Raw genomic sequence first — 24,781 nt, forward strand, 5'->3', positions numbered from 1 at the left:
GGGCAGAAACACTGAGGGAGGAGACAGAAGCTCGCTTGGCACTGAGGATCCCTTTTCCCGACTCCACCAGTAGCTGGGTTTTACAGCCGGAGGCTCTCAGCCCAGGGAGCAGCTCAGACGCCACTGAGCTGTCCCTCAGGGAGCGGGAAAGGAAGACCAGGGCAGCCCCGGAGTCGCAGGGCAGGGAAATGGGTGGAAACGCGGGCTGCAGCCCCGCTCGGAGGCCATCCCCAGCCCCAGCCCCAGCTGCCCCGTCTGGGTCCGCAGACCCCGCCCGCCTGGGACGCATCCCGCCCAGTTGTGGGGACGGGCCGGTGGCCGAGGAGAGGAAGTCCGGGAGGAGAGGACTCGCGGGCGATAGAGGGGAAGGGGACGCCAGCAGCGGACTGAGGGGAGCCCGGCTGGGTGAGAGGCGGCAGGTGCACACCTGGCCCCGTGAAGCTGTGGCCGGGGTGCTGGGGCACTGGGTCACTGGGGCAGGTGGCGCGGGCAGAGGGGTCTGGCCTGAGCAATTCAGCTGAACACAGGCTGACTCACGCCCTCGTGGTCTGTGACACGCGGACCGCCCTCCCGCAGCCGCCTGACCCCTTTCCCGGGAGACCCCACATTGCACTTCCACAGCCAGAGGCACCGGCCCCGGGCAGGACCTAAAGGCCTGCCGGGCGACAGAGCTGAGAAGCCTTTGGGGCTAATCCCTGCTCGGAGCTTGAGCTTCGAACCCGCGGTCCAGATTACACCGACCGCCCATGCGCAGGAGGGCCAGCAATCCGCTCTGGGTTCTGCGAGAGAAAGTGGGGCAGTGAGGGAGGGAAAAGATGAGAGGGGGAGGAGAGGAGGGAAAAAGTGGAGGGAGACAGATGGACAGGAAGAGCAGAGAGAAGGGAGGGATCTGGAAAGGGTAAGGTCCTAGCGGGGATGGAGAGAAAAAGCTTTACCTCTGGTGGCACCCTGAAGAAGGCGGCAGTCCTGCCTCTGTACCCTTCTGTAACCCTTCAAGGCCCGCAGCTCAAGTTTTACCTCCCTGATCCAGCCCTCCATCCGATGCTGCTGCAGAACCCCTACGGGTATCACACCTGTTGCCCCCACGCGGAGCAGGGTTTTCTGTTGGTCTCGGAACCAAGCACCCGCAGGTGTTGTCGCTCAGAACTACCTTGGGAAGAGTACCTATTCCCCTTTTACACACTGGGAAACAGGCAGGCACGATCTTTGCCTTAGCTCCACTGTCCCAGGTTTTGGGCTGGCAGGGAGCGGGGTGGTTCAAGATCAGAGCCCCAGACAGAGCAGACTGCCTGAGTGTTGGTGCATAGTCCCCATCCGTCCTGGGTAAACCACATTCCACCCTAGTGGAACCATCAAGGGCTCACAGTAGTTCCCTGGGTGTGGGAGAGCTGTCCTCATGTGAAGGAAAAGCCCAGCTGGGCTAACAAGCTAAGCCACAAATCTAAGTGTGATAAGTGTCGGTTTACTGATCTAAATTCTGCTGGGCTAACTCGTAAATCTGAAGTTTAGTGTCAGTTTACTGGGCTAACAAGCTAACTCGTAAATCGAAGCTCAACAAGTGTCTATTACAAGTTGATAAGCACCAGTGTGCTGATTCCTTGCTTTTTGTTGCTTGAGCCTTATAGGCTAATACACCCTTACTTGTAATTAACCCTTTAAAACTTCATGTGTATGTCTTGGAGGTGGGTGCTCAGAACTTCGGAGCAGAAGCCCCTCTGAGCCCGCCGGCATAATAAATCTGAGTACGCCAACACTCCGAGTGGTGATTGTTCCTTGGCTGGCCTGTTGTTTCCATAACACTCAGTTCCAGTGCCCAGCTTGCTAGGTAGATAGGAGTGTTACCAAGTCCAAATTCATTCTCTTCAGTGCAGGACAGGCCAATAAGTTGGGAGACCAGGTGTTGGGGCATGGAATAGCAAGTTTCTGTAGACCTAGATGGCAAACTAATGTCCTGGAAAACCATCTCCCCAAGTCAGAATTCAGGCTCTTTTCCTACGTGCTTGGTTGTTGCAATATTCTTGGTGTAGGAATTCCTTCTTGTTAGAATCCTTTGTTCTTGCAGCTATCTGCCTGGGTCAAATCTCTGTAAACCTCTAACAAAACAAACGTTATTTTCTATTCTGCAATTTCTTATCTTTTTATGAATGAAAATGTGTTAAATATACTTAAAGATCAGAGCCTTCAGAATAGGTTCTCCTGTATATTTCAGGCTCTAAGCAACATTGTTTTACAAGCAAGATGAAGCCTAGGAGACAGAGCATAGGGTTAAAGTCAAAGGAAAAGGTCTAATATGGAGTCAGATTTGTTCTGTTCTATTACCCAGGCAGAAGCCACTTGAGGATTTAAATCCCTTTAAGTTAAAAATAACTAAAACTTTAAAGGAATTTACATACATAGGTGGGAATGTGCATAGCATATCTGGAAAAGCACCCAAAGGATAGTAAACAGTGGCATCTCCAGGGAGGGCTGAAAGAAGAGAGGATGAGGGAAAACTTCTTTCACTTGTGTATTTTTGTGCTCTGTTTGAATTTTTTTTTAACCATTTGCATGTATTTCTTATTCAGTTAAAAAAATGTGTAATGGAGCAAAGGAGTAACTAGCTCAGCAAATACAGCAGCTATGGAATCACTGAGTCATCACTTTTGATTTAAGCCAGGAAGCATTTATTGACTCTCACTTATGTGCCCAGTGCTGTTTTAAGACTTCTATTATTATTATTATTATTATTATTATTATTATTATTATTATTATTATTATTATTATTATTATTATTATTATTTTATGAAATAATAACAAGGTATCCCTCACCCCTGCCCATGGCTGGTGGAAAACCAACTGAGTTTTTATTGAGTTGTTTTCCAAGGAGTAGAGATGAGTTATAAACTGAACACATCTTCAGGGCAAAACAGGCGGAGTGGTTTTCCAGCAGGCCAGAGAGCTATGAAGGGTTTTCAATAGAGGCCCCCAGAGGCTGAGAGGGAAAGCCTCGAGGACCCTACAAAAAGCTGCCCAAACTGCCTTCTCCATGGCACTACTGAAATAGGAAAGAACAAATCTGACTCCATATTAGATCTGTTCCTTTGACTTTAACAAAGCCAAGTTAATACTCTCCGGTCTTTTCATGGGTTATGATGTCACAGAGGAGATGGACAGGTCAACAAGGAACCACTCTGCCGTGATCATGGAGCCGGGGAGCGGGATGGGCGGCAAGATGTGTGACGCAGCTGTAGCCATGCCCGTGTTTCTAGGCAGGTACCCAAAGTCACCTCGACAAGGTGTCAAACACTTGTGCCCACGTCCTCATCACCTGACATGTATTAAAGAGAAATGGAAATGTATAAAAGGCCAATATACTTGGTGAGTACACCATCCAAAGAGCAAAGTCACATTTTGACAACTGGCCATCTCGGTTCCCTGGGCTTCATTCTTGGAGAACCTTAAAAACCACTCCTCTGTCCTTAAGAAGTGCTGCATATTTGTCCTATCTTTGGCTCAGGGATGGAGCACGTTCAAGTGAAATTTAATGTCTGCACAGATTTGACTGTCTTTCTCCAGGTTCACTTGTCCATTCTAAAGAGGCCTGAGCTAAGTCCATCCTCCGTAAGATATATTCCCTCCAGTGACTGCTCATTGAGCCTGCAATTAAGGGCCAGCAGAACAAGAATGTCCTCAGCTAAAAAGTTCACCCACCCTTCACTGCTTTCTTAATCTCCTCTCCTGGCTAATTGCAACAGACTATCACCTCCCTCCACCAAGCTCCCCAACTGTGTCAGTTTGTCTCCCCAAAGAGAAGGTAAGGTCCATAAAAGAGGAGACAACTCCATAGTCACCTCTGAATTCCTAGCATAAAGTAATGTTAAGAAATAGAACTATGATTATGGCTTCTTTCCTTTAAAACCTTTCTGGTTATTTGAATGAGACCTTGGAAGACAGGTGTTTGCAGTCAAGTATTTTGATCCACAGGACTCTGGAGGCCTTTTTCGGAATGGCTGCTCACTGATTCATTCAAACCACAGCTTCTCATTCCAGGAGTAGCTGTGATTCTCTGCCAGGAGTTTGTGGTTACTCTCATGCCAGAAGAGCTTTAAACTATATCCTTACTTTGGATTTGTTATTTTTCCCCTCTTCCAACAAAATTGACTTTCCTTACTGTCTTACCTTGATGAATTTTTTTTCATAGTTAACCCTTTAGTAAACCATGCTTCTCGGGATGGGCTTGGCCTTACATATGATCAGTCATCCAACTCCCAGTGTGAGAGGACTCGGGCTCACCTCCTACCCTCCTGTCAAGGCAACTGAAACTCAGTACAGGAGCCAACAGGCACCCCAGGGCTTCTAAGGCTTGCGTATCACCCAGAATCCCTGCTTTCTGGTTTGTCTTGGCTTCTGAGGATTTCCCCTCACTTTCTTCACAATTAGCTGTGCAGCTTGAAAGATGAAGAAGGAAGGTTTTATTTCTTAATCAGCATTTTAAGAAACTTGTGTAATGAAGGTTTTCACGAGTTTCTACAACCATCCATTGCCGAGACAGAAAACACACTAGATATTTTCTAAGTTTAGCTATCATGTGTATTTTTTCTTTTATTTTGTTTTTTAACTGCAAATAGACATTTTTTAATTAAAAAAATAAGGCCCCAAATAGGATAGAGACTTGAAGGGGCATACAAAATTAAAGGGCAAAGACAGAAAAATGATAAATACTCTACAAGTTTAATATAATACTTACACTATGGATCAGATCAGCAATTCTCAGTAACAGCTAATTGAAATATGTCCATGAGGTAAAACGTCTCTCCTGTCAGGAGATGTCTAACAGAAAATAGAATTAAAACAACAAACTAAAATTCTAAGTCTGGCGAGGTACAGAAGTCTACCAGCTAAATGTGTCTTCTTCTGGAAAAGAGGGAGGCTCACCAGCTCTTTACTGTGGAGCCTGAGCCCAGGGGATGGCGGTGAAGTGAGCTCTGTAAGTACCCAATAGCAAACTTGTGATGAATAAAGAGATGTGAGCTTTGATGACAGAGATGATACTACTATTCACTTGTCCTGTAAAGTATGTCTTCACGTTCAGTGATCAATACCTCGGAGTCCTCAGGGATTAAGATTATAGGAAAATTCACAGCCCGGGCCCAGACATCCTCTTTGAGCTCATGACAATGCACTTAGATGTCTCAAGGGCAACTCGAGCTCCAACTGCAAAGAGCTGACTTCAGGGTGCTCCTCCCATAGCCGTCCTACCCAGGGCCCCTGGTCGGGGGGCAAGGTCTCCCTGCCTCTCCCAGCTCAGGCCCATCACTCACAGATGTGACTGGACCCCACCTTCAGGGCCCAGATTTCCTCAGTCACCGAGTCCCACCACCCACACCTACCAGGTACTCACTGGCACTCACTCAGCACTGACTGTGTGCTGGGGACCACGCTGCACACTGTTCACACGTTATCTCACTGGATCTCCACAGCAGTCCTGGGAGGTCGGTACATCACTTCTTCAATTGATTAGATAAATTGTTTCACTTCCTTGAGTGCATCATCTAAAGTGACACAGCTACTCAGCCACAAAAGTGGGACTGAAAACCACTTGAAAATTCTACACTCCTACACCTCGCTGCCACCCTAATCTGACTCATCACATCACCTCCTGCAGAGCCTTCTAAATGTTTCTAAGCATTCTACAAGACAAAAGTGATCTACGAGAGCACCCCACTCCCCTACTTAAGATCTGTCAATGACGGTCCACTGCCCTTAGGAGAAAGCCCCACCAGGCCTGAGCACAGCCCAACGGCCCGGCATCCGCGTTCCCTGTGCAGCCTCGCCGCCTCACCCACCACGCAGATCTACACGTGCCGTGTCCAGGACAGGGATGCTGACTCCGTACAACCCGGGGCTCGTCTCAATCAAACAATGATCACCTTCTTCAGTGTTCACCCTCTTCAATGCTGACGGTCAGAAAAATATTTTCTCAGGATGAATCAATATCTTTTTCCTTACAACTTCCTGTCATTGATAATGAGCTCCATCCAAAATACAGAAGACCTAATTCTCAGTCTCCTTATCTGTAAAATGAGAATAACAAGGAAATATATGAAGTTTTAAGTGAAATAATATACATGTGAGGCTGAGGGACAATTCCCAACATACAGTAAGCACTCAATATGTGCCTACTTAATATTAATAGGAATATATTGCATTCCAGCAACCTTAACTCAATGTTTAATGGCTTTGTCCAACAGACTACAGACAAACATTTGGACGAACACCTTTGAGCAGATCAGCCCAAGCGTGCTGGGAGAGGTAAGCACTGACTCCAGTTACAGCTGCAGCCAACCAGCCCTACGGGGCTGGGGCAGTTTGCTCAAACTCTTACATGTTGCTTGAGAATTTAGTTGTCATTAATGAATAAAGACAGGTGTTCTTTAGTCAAAATTCCTGAAACATATATCTTCAAATATTGATGCAAATTTAATTTCAAGTACAACACTCTCACTAGAAAATATTTGAAAATGATAGTCTTAGCTCCTCTGCACATCAAAAGGGCATGATCTTAATGTATCTGACTACACGAAAAGTGTTGTTTAAAGGAATTTAAGATGAAGCCATCCTAAATAAGCTCTAAGTATCATCTTCACAAAGCCCCACCCAAGGGTCTCATTTCTCACTTCCACATAGGTGTTCAGGTAGCTTAACCTGGGTCTTGGTTTCTTATAACACGGGGGTGGGAAGAGTTGTGGATAGATTTATGTAGCAAATATAAACCTAGGGTATTTGCTGTGTAGAAATCCTAGAAATAAACAAATTAATATATAGTCCTACCCTCAAGAAGCTCAGCCTTTCCATTTACAACAGCATTAAAAATAAAATGAGAGATACATTTAACAAAAATTTACAAGATTTGTACATTGAATATTTTGATGTATCACCGAAATAATACTTAAAAGATCTACATATATGGAACACATCCCATGTTCATGGAATGGTAGACAATATTGTTAAAAATGTTAAGACTCCCCAAAGTGAGTTACAAATTCAGTGGAATCCTTATCAATATTCCAGCTGACTTCTTTGCAAAAATTGAAAAAGTGATCCCAAAATTCATATGGAAGTGCAAGGGGCCCAGGTCAGCCAAAACAATCTTGAAAAAGCAGAGCAAAGTTGGAGGACTCACTTTAAAGGGTACTAAAAAGCTATAGTACTAAGTCAGTATGGTACTGGCATAAGTTTGGATAAATAAATCTATGAGACATAATAAAAACCCAGGGGGAAAAAACTTACATTTACAGTCAGTTTTCCACAAGGGTGCCAACAACACTCCATTGAAAGAATAGTCTATTCAACAAATGGTGCAGGGAGTGCTGAGTATCTGCAGGCAAAAGAATGAATCTGGAATCTGGACCCCCATATTTTAAATAAATAAAAATTAATTCAAAATTGATCACAGACAGAAACGTAAAAACTAAACCTATAAACTTTCCAAAAGAAGACGCAGTATAGATCTTTGTGGTCCTAGGACAGGCTTTGGTTTCCTAGATACAATACGAAGAGCACAAGTGATAGAAGAAAAAAGCAGATAAACTGGACTTCATCAAAATTAAAACCTTTTTGTTACAAATTACATCATCAAGAAAGTGAAATGACAGGGGTAGGGGGTATATCAAGTGACAGAGTGCATGCTTAGCAAGAAAAATAAAATAAATCAATACATCTAATTACCTCCCCTGTAAAGAAATTGTTTTAATGCTTAAAAAAACTAAAGTGAAAGGACAATCTGCAGAATAGGAGAAAAATTTTGCAAAGCATGTATCTAAGAAGAGACTAGTATTCAGGATATATAAAAAATGCTTACAACTGAACAATACAAAGAAAATCGACCCAATGTTTAAATTTGCCAAGGATTTAAATAAATACACAAATGGCCGATAAGCACATGAAAAGAAGCTCAGCATCACTAGCCAAATCAAAATCAAAATGAGTTCTCATTTTACACCCACTAGGACGGTTATAATCAAAACATGGACAATAACAAGTGTCGTTGAGGAGGCAGAGATACCTCATTTGCGGCCAGTGGAAAGGGACAATGGTGCAGCTTCTTTGGAGAAGTCTGGTGTTTCCTCAAAATGTTAGAGATATATGGCTCAGCAATTCCACTCCTACATGTAGAGTCATCCCTCAGTATCCTCGGGGGGTTGGTTTCAGGAACCCCCCAACCTGGATACCATAATCCAAGGAAGTTCGATTCCCTTTACCACCAGCCATCTGGATCCATGAAGTGGAAACTACAGATATGGAGGGCCAACTGTACAGCCAACAGAATGAAAACATATTCTCACAAAAACTTGCACATCAATATTCATGGCAGTATCATTCAGAGTAGCCAAAGGTTACAAACAATATCCATCCATCAATGAACGGATAAACAAAATTACCAAGAATAGGCCCACAAACTTTTGGTCATTGAATCTTTGACAAAGGAGGTGAGAACATACAATGGAGTAAAGACAGCCTCTTCAGAAAATGGTGTAGGGAAAACTGGACAGCTGCATGTAAATCAATGAAGTTAGACTACTCCCTCACAGCATACACAAAAATAAATTCAAAATGGCTTAAAGACTTAAACATGTAGACAAGACACTATAAACCTCTTAGAAGAAAACATAGGCAAAATATCTGACATACATCTCAGCAATGTTCTCCTAGAGCAGTCTACTCAAGCAATAGAAATACAAGCAAAAATATACAAGTGGGATGTAATTAAACTTACAAGGTTTTGCACAGCAAAGGAAACAGTAAGCAAAACTAAAAGACAACCTATGGAATGGGAGAAAATAGTTGCAATAAATGAGACTGACAAGGGCTTAATTCCCAGAATATATAACACCTTTTACACTTGATAAGAAAGAAAAACAAACAATTCAATTCAAAAATGGGCAGAAGGCCTAAGGAAGCTTTTCTCCAATGAAGACATCCAAATGGCCAATATGCACATGAAAAAATGCTCAATATCATTATCAGAGAAATGCAAATCAAAACTGCAATCAAATATCACATCTCACCAGTCAGAATAGACATCATTCAGAAGTTCACAAACAATAAATGCTGGAGAGGCTGTGTAGAATAGGGAACCCTCCTACACTGTGGTTGCAGTTTGGTGGAGCCATTGTGGAAAACAGTACAGAGGTTCCTCAAAAGACAAAACATTGACCTCCCATATGACCCAGCAATCCCACTCCTGGGCATATATCCAGAAGGAACCGTAATTCAAAAAGACACCTACACCCCAATATTCAGAGCAGCACTATTTACAATAGCAAGACATGGAAACAACCTAAATGTCCACTGACAGATGACTGGATAAAGAGGTTGTAGTATATTTGTACAATAGACTACTATTCAGCCATAAAAAAATAATAAAATAATGCCATTTGTAGAAACATGAATGGACCTGGAGAATGTCATTCTAAGTGAAGTAAGCCAGAAAGAGAAAGAAAAATACCATATAAGATCGCTCACATGTGGAATCTAAAAAAACAAAGAAACAAAAAGATAAACTTATCTACAGAACAGAAACAGACACACAGACATAGAAACCAAACTATGGTTACCAGAGGGTATAGGTTGTGGGAAGAAATAAATTGGGAGTTCAAGATTTGCAGATACTGAGTATGTATAGAGTAAACAGCAAGTTTATACTGTATAGCACAGGAGAATATATTTAATAACTTATAGTAACTTATGTTGAAAAAGAATATGAAAATGAATACATGTATGTTCCTATATAAATGAAGTGTTGTGCTGTACACAAGAAACTGATGCAAAATTATAAACTGACGCAACATTATAAACTGACTAGAATTCAATGAAAATATTTTTAAATAGAGAAAAAACGAAAAAAAAAAGAAAAAGGATATTATAAAACCAAAAGAATAAAGTACTGACTGAGGCTACAACATGGATGAACCTTGAAAGTTTATACTGAAATAAGCCAGACACAAAAGGGCAAACAGTGCCCTTTTAGGTGAACTGTATCTAAGCATTTATTGTACTATTCCAGTAAATTTTCTGGAAGTTTGAACTCTCAAAATCAAAATAAAATGTATTATTAATTAAAAACCTAAAATGATTCCTCACAGGAGGGCTTTAATTATTAAATGCAGAAATGCATGTAAAGCTCCTGGAACAACACTTTGCACGTCCACACACAGTCACTGCTGTCACTGCCACTCAGAGGGTGGTGCCAGCGCTGATGAGGGCTGCCTCCAGTTGCTCCCCTGCAGACAGGAGTGAGGGCCTGGGCTCTGACAGGAAGGGTGACCATGAACATGGGTTAGACAGAGCCACGCCCCAGACTTTGTATTACCCAACTTTCTTATACAAACTGCTCCATGTAACATAAACACGCTACAGGGATGTATCTTACGACACAGGGAATATAGCCAAAGTTTTACAATAACTATAAATGGAGCATAACAATAAAAATTGTGCAACTATTGTACACCTGAAACATATCATATTGTAAATCAGCTATACTTTTATAAAATGTTAAAAAATAATTTTAAAATGTTATCACTTCAGTATTCAATTCGGTTTTTAAGTAACTAATAAACAGCTTAGAATGTATAAAACATTTAAGTGTGATGTTTGTTTACATATTTATTTACTTTCAGCCTCCTGCTAAAAGAGAAATTAAACAATTTTTAACACAGCTTAACAACCATAACAACAAAAAGACAAAAGTTAGAGTGAAGAGAAAATGGAGATTCAATACTTAAATGAAACCAGGGGGAGGTAAACTCATAAAAACGAATGCCATGAAGTCAGGGTAAGTGTTAAAGTCCGACTAGAAATTCAGCCGTAAGATTCTTGGCAGCTAAAGCAAAAAGTAAAAGATGATGGGGCGGGTGGTAGAGCTCAGTGGTAGAGCGTGTGCTTAGCGTGCACGGGGTCCCGGGTTCAACCGCCAGGGCCTCCTCTAACAGATAAATACACCTAATTACCTACCCCCCCAAAAGAGGCCCAAAGAAAAGAAAAAGAGAAATTTCTTTCCTAAGAAAACCTGATGTTAAATTTAGATTAAATACTTGAAAAAAAAAGAAAGAAAAATAGAAAAAGATGAGTGACACAAGCGATAATGCCCGTGAGATAAATCTGCGGTGGCTGCTGGCACGTCCCCATGTCCCACGTGGGAAAATCTGAAACATACTTCTCACCACTCAGAGTCATCATCAGCCCACCCCACCCCTCTCCCTGTTAAATGCAGGAGCACAGGCAGGGCCCGGCCTTTGCTCTCTCTGTGTCAACACAGAGAGACAGGATGTAAGGGGCCAGAGCACAGCCATTCAAAGAAGTCCACAGCAATTAACATCAAAATGGTGAAGGATTCAACCCCCAGTAGGCCTTGAGGCTCAGGATGAAGAGATTTTACTTCTAGCAGATCTTGAGCTTCATTATACACCCATTGTAATAGTAACATGGTGAATAACACGCCCCAAGGCAACATGGCCATCCCAAGGCTAGCCACAAAATGTCAAAGGGTGGGAAATGGCCAAATCCCTGGGAATCCCAGCCCCTTGCCCTTAGGCTGCTCCTTCTAATTATTAGCATATAAAACAACCAAGCCCATGAAAACCAGCAACACAGCGCCACCTCGTGGTCATCACTCTCTCTCCCTCTTCGGAGAAGGCCCACAATTTGTCTGTGGAGTGTGTACATACTTTTAATCTGAGCACCCAACCCCCACACCTCGTGGCATTTCTCCTGCCTTTCAACGTGTCTCTGTGAATAAATCTACCTTTACTCAACAGTGGCTTGCTCTTGAAATCTTTCCTGCATGAAGCCAAGGACCCACGTCTGGTGGGGCACATTCCAGGGGCTCAACCAAAGCCTGGGACACAGCCCTTCCCATGCCCCACATGTGTTTTCTTGTATCAACAGGACTGGGATGTGAAGGGAGTTCTGAGGCCCCAGCTAAGGGACAGAAGTAGCCCCCAGGACCAAAATGGCGGGCAGCCCCTCCCCCAGCAGGGGCCCTGAGGTCAGCCCGGTTCTCTGTGGTTCTCTGTTGTGCTGACTCCCCAGCCACAGAGCGTTCTCCCTAGGCCTGTCCCCACAAAACCCTTCTCTCCAAAATGCAAGCACATCATGTCACAGTCCTCTTATTCAACCAGGAAATTTTCAGACCACTATTTCCTTCCCTAGTAAAGAATCTATCTGTCCTCCCTCCCATCCCACCACTTCTTTTTTTGAGAACTCTGTACTCCCCATACACCATCCTGAACACAGGTGCCTTGCTGGCTGGGACAGAGATGTTTCAGTCTCACACAGCCTGCATCCTTTCACTTTCCCCTTTCTACCTTAAAAAGCCTTTCCTGAGTCTCCCACCCCTCTGATTCTGAACTTCACAAAGTGCTGAGGTTGCAGTCACTGTGTGCATACATCCCAGGTTTTGACTAGGTTTCCTTCACAAGATCTTCATTAAGGAGCTTCATCAAGAAGTTTAAAGAGTCTTTTCTTACATCGGAGTGGAGGAGCCTGCATAAAATTTAAATGGCCTTGAAGAGAGAGTTAACCAGGGACAGAGAGGTCATAGGTCTTAGTCAACAGTGTCATGAGGCAAAATGTTCTTCGAAGGCTCAGAGTGGCTTCTGAACACGGAGTCGGTAGGGAGGAGGTGCCAGGCTGTGAGTGGGATGAGTGACACTGGGTACGCTACCCCAGCTGGGGAAGTATTGGATTTTGTTCTAGTTTTCCAAAGAATTTCTTAACACCTTTTCTCTTATTGTCACATACCATTTCCTACGGATTAAGAAAATCAATGTCAGTCATTTGGGCAACTTGGTAGAAGCTACACGATGCCATTCACAGGGCTGGGATGTAACAGCCACACCAGTCTAAGTTGAAAGACCAGTAGGGGTATTTCCAAGGTAATCACAGGCATGCAGCAACCTCCCCAGCTTCAATTACCTCATCTCAAAAGTGGGGCCAATAAAACTACCAAGCAAAGTGCGTGATGATTATGGCCGACATCTGTTTACTAGGTAAGTGCCCGTGACAGCTGACACTGGATTAGGAATGAGTATGATCAACGAGGCCCAGTCAGCCTGGTTACATGCACCCTGCCTTCATGCCTTGGTGCAGGAGCGGAGTTTGTTTAGCTGAAATGAACGCCCCCAGAGCAGCCCCGAAGGGAAAGCTCCTAGCTCTGCACGGCGAGACGTGTTCCTTTCCTTCTCTGAGCTGATAACAGTTTGCAGTCGTCTGTTTTTACATTTATTCCTTTAGTACCTGCCTCCCCTCCGGAGTGTTTGCTTAAGCAGCACAGGTCCAGGTTTGTGTTGCTGCCTGCCGGATATTCTGGGCTGGGAGACAGGCGACTCCACGTCTGGATCTGGTGCTGAACGGAGAGGGCAGAAAGCCCAGGGGCCCATGCTGAACAGAGGCCCCTGCACCCAAAATTATGGTCTGACTTTGGGCAAATTACACCGTCTTCTTTACCCTAAGATTCCTCATCTGTTCATGAAAATAACTGCCCATGGCACGTAGAGTTTCAAGGATTAAAGGAAATCACCAAATTCACAACCTATTCAAGGGGCTACCAGTACGTCCTCAACAGGCACATGCTACCTTTACGGCTGTGACACACGCTAAGCGGGGCGGAAGGACACAGTGAACACTGCTAAGTGCCTGTTAAGTGTTTCATGTGTGTTATAATACTGTTTAAAACTTACAACAAACCCAGGAAGAAACGAATATTATAATGCATATTTCACAGATTCACCAACAGTTTAATGGAGGTTACACTCTAGTCCAAGGTCCTTTGGTGAGGAAATGGCGATTTAAACCTGAATCTGAGCCCAGGCCTGGGCTACACCTCTCTCCAATCCACCTCACCACTTGCCTATGAAATCCACCTGTCCAATACATGTTTGCACAGGCCAGCTCTTAAATGCAAATTGTGCCACCGTTTGTCAATGTTTGTTAATTACCATAAAGTGCTCTCAGAAACCGCTACAGAAAAGACAGGTTGACCCACATCCCTGCCAACAAAGAAGAGATATTTTGCCTTGCGTTCTCCTGTAATGTGCAGAAACCCTTCCCTACACCACCAAATTCAAATGTATGCTTCCTCCATGTTTATGTTTGCACACGGCTTATTAAAGTAGAAGGTACCTGCAGTAATTCCATCTCGGTTCCTTTCCAAGTTTCCAGATTATCCACAGTCTGTGAATGAAAATACTACAATGTGAATTAAAATACTACAACCATGTCAGTAAACAAAGAATGCTGAAACCAAGTCATCAAGGCTGCCGCCACCCCCCAGTGCGGACAGACCTGAAGCCCAGCCTCTACAGCCACTCACAATGCTGCCCTCTGAACAGACTGAGAATAAGAAGACAGGATAATTGCCCTAGATAGCTAGGTGCTTGTCTAAAGAATGAATCCAGTGAGGTCAAATGATACATACAAAGGCACTAAATTCTTTAACTTGAGATGCCTGGATTTCTTTAGATAACAAGCAATCTTTTATTCTTCCAACTCCCTGGTCTTTGTTGTAAAGCTCCTATATAATCCCAGTTCCTCCCCTACTTCTTGGGAGCAGACCCTCAGACAGATTTGAAGGCTGTCATCCCGCCTCGAGTCCTCCCGCCTAATAAAGTGTAACTCTAAACTTTCAGGCTACACATTTCTTTCAGTCGACAAGTCCCAGAATAGACACAACTCATCAATTCTGTAATGGAACACACTGGATCAGGAACCAAAAGCGTGTTCTAGTCCAGAAAAACTACGGGTCCCTCTTTCTTTCTGTCATTATACAATCCCACCAGAACTCATTAATTTTCTGTCTGCTCATCTGGCAACCAAACTCAGAGAAGAGTCAACTCAGCAGAGTGCTCTACTCGGGAGAACACCCCGCAGCAGCACTGCAGGCTACCTGCCCTCCCGCACGCTCTGCCGACCCATAGTGTCCTCTGTGGAGACCAGGCCAACAGAGGTGTTCCCAACAGCTGCAAAGTCCCACAGATTAAATAAAAGCATTATATTTTCTACGATATGTTATGTATATTACCATCTCTGAAAACAGCTTTGCCAGAAGCCCCAATTTTCCACATTAATCTGCATAGGCAATTCCGGCCGCCAAGGGAAAACAAGTCTTATGACGATGCTAAAGGCTCCAAAGTCCTCTCCAGGAGCATCAACCAAACTGCCTGCAGGCCTGCAGCTGCAGGCGGCTACATGTCTGTTTTTAAAGAAACCCCTTCCTGCCCTCGGGCGCTACAAAGTCCCTCTATGCCCTCCCATTTCAGGGTAAGAGCAGCCACTGCAGAAACTTGCAGGGCAGCACTGACAGGACTGGACACAGAGGATCAGAGCTAAACTAAGCCTTCTGATGACACGAGCTTGTCACTGTGTCATTTTACAGATGAAGGTATATACAGAGAGGTGGGGTGATCTTGCTCAAAGTCACACAGCTAATAAGTGCCAAAGTCTATAACTCAGCTCCACCCTCTGGCGTGACGCTCCAGCTGGGACACCCACAGGGTTCTCTCGTGCCTGCCTGAACAGTCATTTACTGTCACTCATAACCCACCACGGTTTCTGACCCTAGCCTGACTTTTCAGCCTCTTCTCCCTCTAGTTTCTCAGGAACAAGGCTGCTCGGGCCACTGTGTGACTTCGGGCTCCCCAAACCCTCAGTGCTCAGGGTGGTCTTGCCTGTGCATCCAGCACCCTGCTCAGAGGCTCTTCCTCCCCTGCAGGAGGACGTTTCCACTCTCCACAGGGACACCCCCTCAGGGAAGCGCTCTTCTCGCCCTCAGCACGGCAGGTGTCCCAGGCCACATCCCGAGCTGCCCCATTAGGACTGCCTGTGCCCAGGTCTGCTAGTCAGACCAGCAGCCTCAGAACCAGGGATTATGCCCGGGTCTCCCTGCAAACCTACTGCCCGCCTCACAGCCCCCAGCCAGTAGGTCACCTGGAAGTCACAGCAAGTGCCCCACCCAATCCCGAAATCTCTTCATTTGCCAGCACCGCTGATGACTGGTCTCCAAAGTTTGGTCAGTTTCACACAAAACAGCAGCTTCCACTGAAGCTGAGGGTTTTCACTTCTGCTCCCCATCCTTACTGGAAACGTCAAGGGAAACCAAAAGACCTTTTCTCAACCCTTTTCTGATGACACCTTCCCACCCACAATACTCACATGCTCAAGAGATTTGGGTCCACGTGATTTTGTTTCCCTTATGCTAAGTGGCTCAAAACACTGCAGGATTCTTTCTCTTTTGAGAGTATTTGTTTGTACTGAGTTTATTGACTTTAATCTCTTTTTGTCTCTCTCTTAAGTGTCCCTAGCAGTTGCCACTTCTTACTCCCTTCAGCAGCCTCCCTCCCATCATCTAGTCTAGGAAATCATCTGTGATGAGGGGCCCGGGGGCAGTCACAGAAGATAGAACAAAGGTACAGAGAGGCTACATAATTTGCCCGAGAAGATCAGCTTCAAGCCCCAAAACTGTGTGTCACGTCCCTCTGTTTAACACTTATGCTAAACTAGTTAACTTTTTATAGATTATGGTTATAAACAGATGAGGTATCAAAATACATAGAAGGACACACATCAACTCTAAGATGTTTATTAACCCCACTATTTTGTTTCTATTTATTTTATTTCTATTAAAAAATATTAGGAACTTCTGCAGTCAATATAACAAAATGTTAATGGGTGTTAAATCCAGAATATAGAGGCGTAAGTGTATCATTACTCATAATTATTTGTATGCTCACAAGACAAAATGATTTGAACGTCTCTCTCCCCTCCCCCTACTCGCTACTGGCTCTCACCTGAGCTCCCAGACCACACATTTAACAGCCTTTCACTTTATCCACAGCTGAACTCATCAGGGTTCCCCCAAAGCTCCCTCTGCAGCTTTCCCTCCTCAGAGCACAGCAGGACCATTATTTACCTCATTAATCCACCCAGAAACCTGGGCCTTACTCCATCCTACCTTCACAGACATCATTCATCCTTTCCTTTTTACCATCTAAACATGCCTAAAATCTGTTCATTTTTTTCCCGGTGACTGTTCCACTGACTGTCCCACCGCTCAGGTAGAAGCCACCAACACTGCCCACCTGGACTCACGAGTCTCCCAAGTGGCCTTCCAGCTGCTCTCCCCTACTTGAGACAAATTGGATTTTGTCACTCCCGTTCTTTTATGACTCTTTTCAAACCTTGTGTTCTTAGAAGAAACTCCAAGTTCTTCACATGGTGAAGGTGTTTGCCATGAAACTTTGAGCTCAGGGAGGGCAGGACCCCCCTCCTCCTTGGCCCTCCTCTTTCCCCAAGGCCCCGCCCTCTCCCTCGGCTCCACCCTCTCCCCCTCAGCCCCGCCCTCTGGCACAGCGCTGGCTCAGGAGGACCTGCTGAGATACACCAGCCTGTATTCTAACCCTGGTGTTCAATACTTAGCAAATTGCTTCACTTATCCATACAAATCCAAGGTAGATTAGAAAGATTTTAGATGTTGAGCTAGACTATTGATTTGGGGATTTTGCACTAGCAACCTGCAATTACATGTTCTAATGTTTCTGTCTTCTTAAAACCACACCCAGATTTAAGGAGTTATTTGTGGAATGTCTTCGGAGTAAAAGGGACTGTACTTTAACAGACTTTATGTTGTATAACATGAACAACCCGGACAGGGTCACAAATGGAACTGCCTCACAAGTGACAGAAGACAGGTGAGAGGCACAAAGCAACAGGTCGCAAAGACGGTAAGAGCAAATTTGTTTTGCCAACCCCCCCAAAAATGCCTGAAAGAACCAAAAATTCTGAATTTTGAAAGTAAAAGATTATCATATAGTGAAATAAAATAAATAATCCTCTTCATCAGGGTTTCAAGATCTGACTCCAGATTTTTTAGCAGGCCATACTGAATCCTAGCACAGAAAAATCAGATGGACTAGTGGTGAGTAAGTTCCAGGAAAATGGCAGTAATTCCTCCACTTGTGTAAGGACATACACTCACCTGCCGAAGGTGAATGTAGAACGCATTCTGGAGAAATTCAGTAGCTTCCAGGCTCCGCTTCTGGATGCCGAGGACACGGACAGCTTGGAAGCATGCTTCTAACAGTCACCAGAATTCTTACACTGCAGGGGGAAAAGGAGGCCCTCAGTCGATAGCAGAGATGTTCCTGTCGTTTATCACAGGCGGTGCCTCAGGGACTCAGTGCCCTGCAGCAGCCCGGCCCCAGGCGAGGACACGCAGCGTGGCCCACCCAAGCAGGAGGTGCACTGTGCTTGAGAAAGCCCATCCCCGATGGGGGCAAGAGTGGCTGGTGGGGTTGAGTGAACATATAAATGCCCACAGAAATATGCCTGCATTCATTCAAGTGATACAAGCAACAGTAGCAGGCTATTTAACATAATTTCAATTGTCAGTGGAAATTTTGCCATTCCTTTCCGCTTGTCCCCTGCACTCTGAAACAGGCTTAGGCTCTCTCACACCTGCAGCTCTGAAGCAAGAGTTGTGAAGTCATTTTACTTTGCTGCAAGTGTCCTCGGTCCCCTTGTAACTGTGTCTGTCCTCACTTAACACAGTCGGATATCTTCCTGGATCTCTGCCTGAGTTCCTTTCTCCTCCTCCTCAGATCCTGAGATAAAGGACAAGTGAAGGCACATGACCAGAAAAGGCACTGTGGACTTGACTGAAATCCACAGTGACCCCCTAAGTGAGTGCTGCCCACCCCTTACATTCGATTCTCAAGGTTCTGCCCAGGGTGAGATCCAGCCCAGAGAGGTGGCCCAGGCCAATTGAAACCTACGTGGCTTGGGCACGGCAACAGGTGCAGGAGCTGGTTCCGTGGTCAGGCCCCTCCCCAACTCTGCTCCCCTCTCTCCCGAGGCCCCGCTGCCAAGCACTCAGGCTCCGTGATCTTATGTCCTTCTCTTCTACTCTACTCCAAAGCCTTTTCCTTTTCCTTTTTTCCCTAATTATCCCCAGCTGGAGTGATTTTTCAATCGCAGTATCTGAAAAAATTTCCTGCAGCCGAAAATGAGGTGTCAAGAAGTCAAATCACATATGCTACTTCCTGAAGAGTGCCGCTGGCTAGGGGGACCCTCACCAACACTCACGTGGCATCAGACATGTTTCAGGGTTGGCCACCCCCAACAAGAGTGTGCTGTGACCCCTATGCCCGCACAGCATCTCTGCTCACAAAAATATAGTTGGCCCACTTATCGGTTATTAAGAAGCAAAAATACAAAATTGCTCATGTTTCTTACTAAAATTATCTATGAAGCAGAAAAGGGAATTGTAATAGAAAAGAACAATTTTGACCCCATGTTAGGTCTGTTCCTTTGGCTTTAAACCTGTGCCCTGTTTTCTATGCTCAGACTGGCTAGCTCTGCACCATTTGTAAAAGAAAGTTGCCTTTAGACTGAAATATCCAGGACAGCCTATTCTCCTGGCCGTGATCTTCAAGGATGCTAATTCATCTGCACTTATGTAGAGATGGCAAGTTGCAAAATAGAGAATAACCTTTGTTTTTTTTTTTGGAGGTTTCACAGGGGCAACATGATTTGATCCGCATGGACAGCTGCAAGAACAGCGGATTCAAAGGACAAGCAATTCATACAGCAAGAAGTTTCCAACAACTAACCAAAACCCCGCCCCTTTTTAGTATAAAAGGAGACACAATTCTGACTTGTGGAAGATGATTCTCCAGGACATCAGTCTGCCATCTTCTGGATCTGCCAGCTTTGCAAATAAAGTCACTATTCCTTGCCCCAACACCTCATCTCCCGGTTTATTGGCCTGTCATGCAGCGAGCACAACGAGTTTGGACTCGGTAACAAAATGACTGCATTGGAGGTAGTATGTCTCCACTGTTTCCTCGTTTCCAATATGTAACATGCACATTACTTATGATCTAGTGCAAATAATTCATCAAAGACAACCACAAAAAGAAACTATACTCACCCAGCTATCAACACTGAAGACAAAACCTGTCAATTTTATAAGCTGTTTAAGAACACAACCGAAAAACCTAACATAGGGAGTTGATTCCACGGAAATAAAATTATTTCTACTCCTTCAAAACTTTTTCTTTTCTTTTCTATTTTATTTTGTTTTGCTTATTGAAAAGAAAATAAAAGTCAGATCATTTTATTTCACGTATTTTTGTTATAGCTACATACTTTAAATACTACAGAGACTTAAATTTCAATAAAAAATTGTTCATATATTAGTATAAAGATATATACACAATCAATGGGGATTAGGAAAGGAGTGGACATTTACTAAAAATCCACTGCAATCCAGTCTTTTACAAGCATATCCTGGAATATAAGCTCTATTATCCAGGGGACCTCACCCACATTCTCACTGCTGAGTCCCTTAGTAATCAACTACTAAGGCACCAGCATAGAACCATGTGATCTGTATTTTAGGAATAAATGAGGGAATTCATTCAATTCTAAAACAAAAACCCTAAAATAAATACTGAACTTATTTACAGATAAAGAAAATTGGTCCCTCAAAAAGTAAAGTTTCTTCCTCAAGGTCACAAAGCTAATAACTGGTAAAGGCAAGATTTGAACTAATCTGCCTGATTCTAAAAACTAAGGTGGAAATCCCATTAGACTGGGGAGGGTCCAGCTGCGCAGCCTATCACCATATCTTTGTTCAGATCTAGCCTTAGGCAGCCTGAGAGAGCACCCCATTCCTGTGGAACTCGAGGGCAAATGATAACAATAAGGATTTTATATCCAGCAATTTCTTAAGTCTCATGTATATAAAGTGTCAGCAGGTCAGCAGAAAATCTCTGGAAACCATGAGTGGGTCCAGACCTTTTTGCTGATTAGAAACTCAATCTATCAGGACATAGTGACCTTCCCATGAGAGGCCACATGGACATAAACTAAAGGCAGCTGAACAATGAAAACTAGCAAGACCCTGGAAATCAAGCAAGACGGATCCCTGCCATCCCCCAACCAGTTGCCTCTTCATCCACATGGACACGAAGACAGAAGACCCGGGTTCTTGTCCAAGTTACACTATCATGGATTCTCACCCATAAAAAGGTACAAATCTATGCTGTCATAAGTCCTTTCCAACTCAAATATGATGACACCAATATCTCAGCAGAATATCTATGTCTCCACTTCCCCTCTTCTAATAGGAGAATATTTCTATGGACACAAAGCAGAAATCCAATTTAAAAAACCATGCACGAAGCCAGGTGAATTTCTGCTTAAGAGACTTTCCTCTCAAGCTCAGTGAATGAAAACTCAGAAAAAGTGGTCCTTCTCCTTCAGCAAACGGGAGGCATCCTGATTGTGTGTGTGTGTGTGTGTGTGTGTGTGTGTGTATAAATCAAATATAATCGTCTGGGATGTGTACAGATTTTTTTTAATGTCACTGTAATTTCATGGGGATGAGCCAACATTTAAAGTAATTTGAATCTAGTGTTCTGAGACAGTCTCAGTTTCTTTTGGTGGAGGAGGTGAAAGGGGAGAGTAAAGGAGGAAAGAGGTAAATGAAACAAAGAAGTAAGAATACTGCTAGGGAAAGGCAAGACGTTAATTTTGTTCCTCATTGCATCACAACAAATTAGGGACTGGCTTTCCCCCGATGTCTTACCGAGCACTGAGTTGAAGAAGAAGAGGCGACAACCCATTTCTCACTGAGATTGTGGCTGTACATGGCATCTTATAGACACAAATCATTTACACTGATCAAACACTCTAGCAGCAGGCTGTAATTCTCCTGTTTTGAGAGACAAGAAAACAGGAGTTCAAAGAGGATGTATAACTTGACAAAAGTCAGAGGACCAGTAAACAAGAGAGGATGAATTCAAACTCAGATCTGAATGTAGAGTCTTATCTTCCCACTCACAGGACTGGAAAATCCTTAACACACAGGCTCCCCAGCTCCCCTGCAGTGTTCCTGGCGCCAAGCATTTCCCATGGTAATGGTCTCCAGTTCTCACAGACACAGCGCTCTGTGCAGCCAATGACCTTGATCAGACCTTGATCATCTACCTGCCACGCCCACCAGGCTTCACCATACAGGCAGGAAAGCTGGCTTTCAAGTGCATACAAAGCCACCTCCGGTCTAACCTGGGCTCTTCTGCAGCTTCTCCAGCCTAAAGGCAGCCATGAAACTGCTCATAGTCTGTACATGAGCCACACTACCTCTCTCCATCTGTCTCCCCACCTATACTACTTAGCTATGACCATTTTGACAATCTTGGAAACAAATTTTTAAAAACAGAAAAGAAAGGATTCTGGAACAAGTGCTTAATACTTACAATTTTAAATGACAAGTTACAAATTGAGTATTGACAAACCGAATCTTCCTTTCTAAATGTCAGTTTTAAGCATTTAAATATATAATAGCAAAAAATTCTCACAAAATTAACAAAAACATAAACAATAAACTGGAATAAATTCAAAAATAATGCCCATGTTCTAAATGGAGAAACTTCAGGACTATACTGAGGGTTAAAGTAAGAGGTATGAATGTAGAGACATAAACATATTGCATGGAGGAAAGCAGTTTGGTAAAGATGTAAGTTCTCCTAAGAATAATTCAAAACTTACTAAAAACTCCCATGAAATTTCCAATCTGATTTTTTTTAACTTGAACAAAATATTTTGGAACTCTTCAGGAATAATAAAGTCATAATACTAGACAAGAAAATGTGGGATGGAAGAAAAGAATCAAAAAAAATCAGACTGCCAGTTATTAAATAAATTTTTACAATATGTAAGCTATGGTGCTGGAGTAAGGAAGGGAGATTGACAGAAGGGAACCATGAGCTCAAAAAGAGACTCTAGTGTATGTAATTATTTTGTACAGGTGGGATTTCAAATCAAAGAGAAAAGTATGAATTCAATAATTGTCCTGGGACAATCAGAATCACCTAGAAAGAATAAATTTTATTCCTGTCATAATGACCACAAGATAAATTGCACATAGTGATGTAAATAATAAAAAGTACTAATAACAGCAAATACAACCCTTTGCTCTTATTAACTCAACTTCTCCTCACTATAACAAGTACTATTATAATCACCACCTTAGAGATTAAAAAAACCTACATAAGAGATTTATTCCATTATAAGGAAGTATTTCTAAGAATGTCAAAGTTAAAACCCATAAGGAAGACATTTATTATCTTAAGAATAGTTTGAGCCACAACAAGATTAAAAGGAAATCTTGTTTCTGAACAAAATGAAAGGAAAGAAATGACAAGAAAAAGCTCTGTGATACATGTTGATGAAGTCACGAAGTAAATTTTCATAGCATACAAAGAGCTGTCACAAAGCAACAAGAAGCTCCCTCACTTAAATATTTCCAAAGGACAAAATGAATCATTCATTTTAAAAAATTCAAAAGGCTAATGAGTGAAAAAAGCTCAAAACTTCACTGGTCATCAAATGCAAACTAAAACAATGAAAAAGCACTTTTGCTTATCATATTGGCGAATATTTTTAAGATATTCTAGTTAGTGTCCATCTGTGGGAGAACAAATCATGAGCGACTTTTTCAGAGGATGACATATCAATGGATATGTAAACTCTGAAAAACGTACGTACGCACTGACTCAACTCCAATTCTAGGAATCGTTTCCTTTAGGAAAAAAAAAAATCAGTCCAAACAGATGTATTCATCAGGGCATTTACACAGCACTGTTTACAAAGGTGGGAAGAAAAACTGAAGTGAAATCATATCCAGCGATAGAGAATTGGTTACATAAGTAATTGTGCATTTTTTCATTCCCCAATGGAGAAGGAATTTCTAGAGTCACTTGAAAGGAGTCTGTGATGAATGTAAATGTCACATCCAGGGACTAAATTTCCAGAAGCCTTAACTAAAGGAATATACATACAAGATCACAGGAATGTCTGTACAAGAAGGATGCAAGTCAAACATTTTTTCTGACAGTGGAAAGTGGAGAAAACTTAACTGTCCACCATTAAGACAATATTACGGTAAATCACGGCGAGCTGCGGTTGCTGAGGGATCCGGCGTTTCGCCGTGGTCCAGGGTCTTGTCCACAGCAGTCTCCCACCAAATGTGTCCGTGGACAAGAGACGACACCCGCACATCAGGAGACCCCTCCAATCTATCTGAAAGGACAGGGTGAGTCTGGAGTGGGAGGACGTCTATGATATACCCCTGAGTGTATAAAGCGAGCTGCAGAAAAACATATAGTATGGTCTCATTTTTAAATAAATCATATATACACACAACTATACATTGATTTCTCATATGTGTATATATATGTATCTCATAGGCATAAAGGTCATGAAATATATATACGAAATTTTCCACAGCTTTTACTCTCAGGAAATAATGGGAAGGGAGTTAGGGGCCTTCCTGTACCACCACAGTTCTCTTTTCAGTATTTCAGTTAAGTATACTTGGAATTTAAAAGTTTATTTAAGTCCGAAGTAAAATGGACGATGCATTCCTTAAGACAGAATGCTACACTGGTCATTAAAAATCATGCCAGGGGAGATAGAATATTGTAGAAAAACATGTAATAAGCCGAATGGAAAATGGAGATCTCCGCACAGTAAACAGGGACAGAGTGCTCACTGGTTTTTATGACAGAGCTGATACACACTGACGAAAAGAACAGAAAATAAATGTTAAATTGTTAATTATTATCTCTGAGTAGCGGGACCAGGATAGACTCTTTTGCCCCTTTTTTCAGACTTATTATATTAAATGCAAATTATTTTTCATCTGAAAAAAGCATTTTTAGGCGTGTAGTACCACGCATTG

At 43.2% G+C, this 24,781-nt stretch overlaps 1 protein-coding gene across 22 annotated transcripts in view; it reads right to left on the reverse strand.

Annotated features, from left to right (window-relative positions):
* LOC141577204 (trafficking protein particle complex subunit 9-like) overlaps positions 1 to 24,781 on the reverse strand; it is a 141,230-nt gene that overhangs the window by 61,588 nt on the left and 54,861 nt on the right. For 14 of the 22 annotated variants that reach the window (XR_012505955.1, XR_012505963.1, XR_012505958.1 and 11 more), the window contains 2 exons: positions 21,626 to 24,120; positions 18,011 to 18,132 (listed from right to left, as the gene is read on the reverse strand). The gene's annotated coding sequence lies outside the window, so the exon portion shown is untranslated. Of the gene's footprint in view, positions 1 to 4,562; positions 6,054 to 7,220; positions 7,358 to 14,182; positions 14,212 to 18,010; positions 18,133 to 21,625; positions 24,188 to 24,781 lie in introns of those variants that run through there. The other 8 variants (XR_012505971.1, XR_012505956.1, XR_012505970.1 and 5 more) reach the window with 8 other exon arrangements.

The sequence above is a fragment of the Camelus bactrianus genome, chromosome 3 (genome assembly GCF_048773025.1).
Source record: "Camelus bactrianus isolate YW-2024 breed Bactrian camel chromosome 3, ASM4877302v1, whole genome shotgun sequence".
Taxonomy (NCBI): domain Eukaryota; kingdom Metazoa; phylum Chordata; class Mammalia; order Artiodactyla; family Camelidae; genus Camelus; species Camelus bactrianus.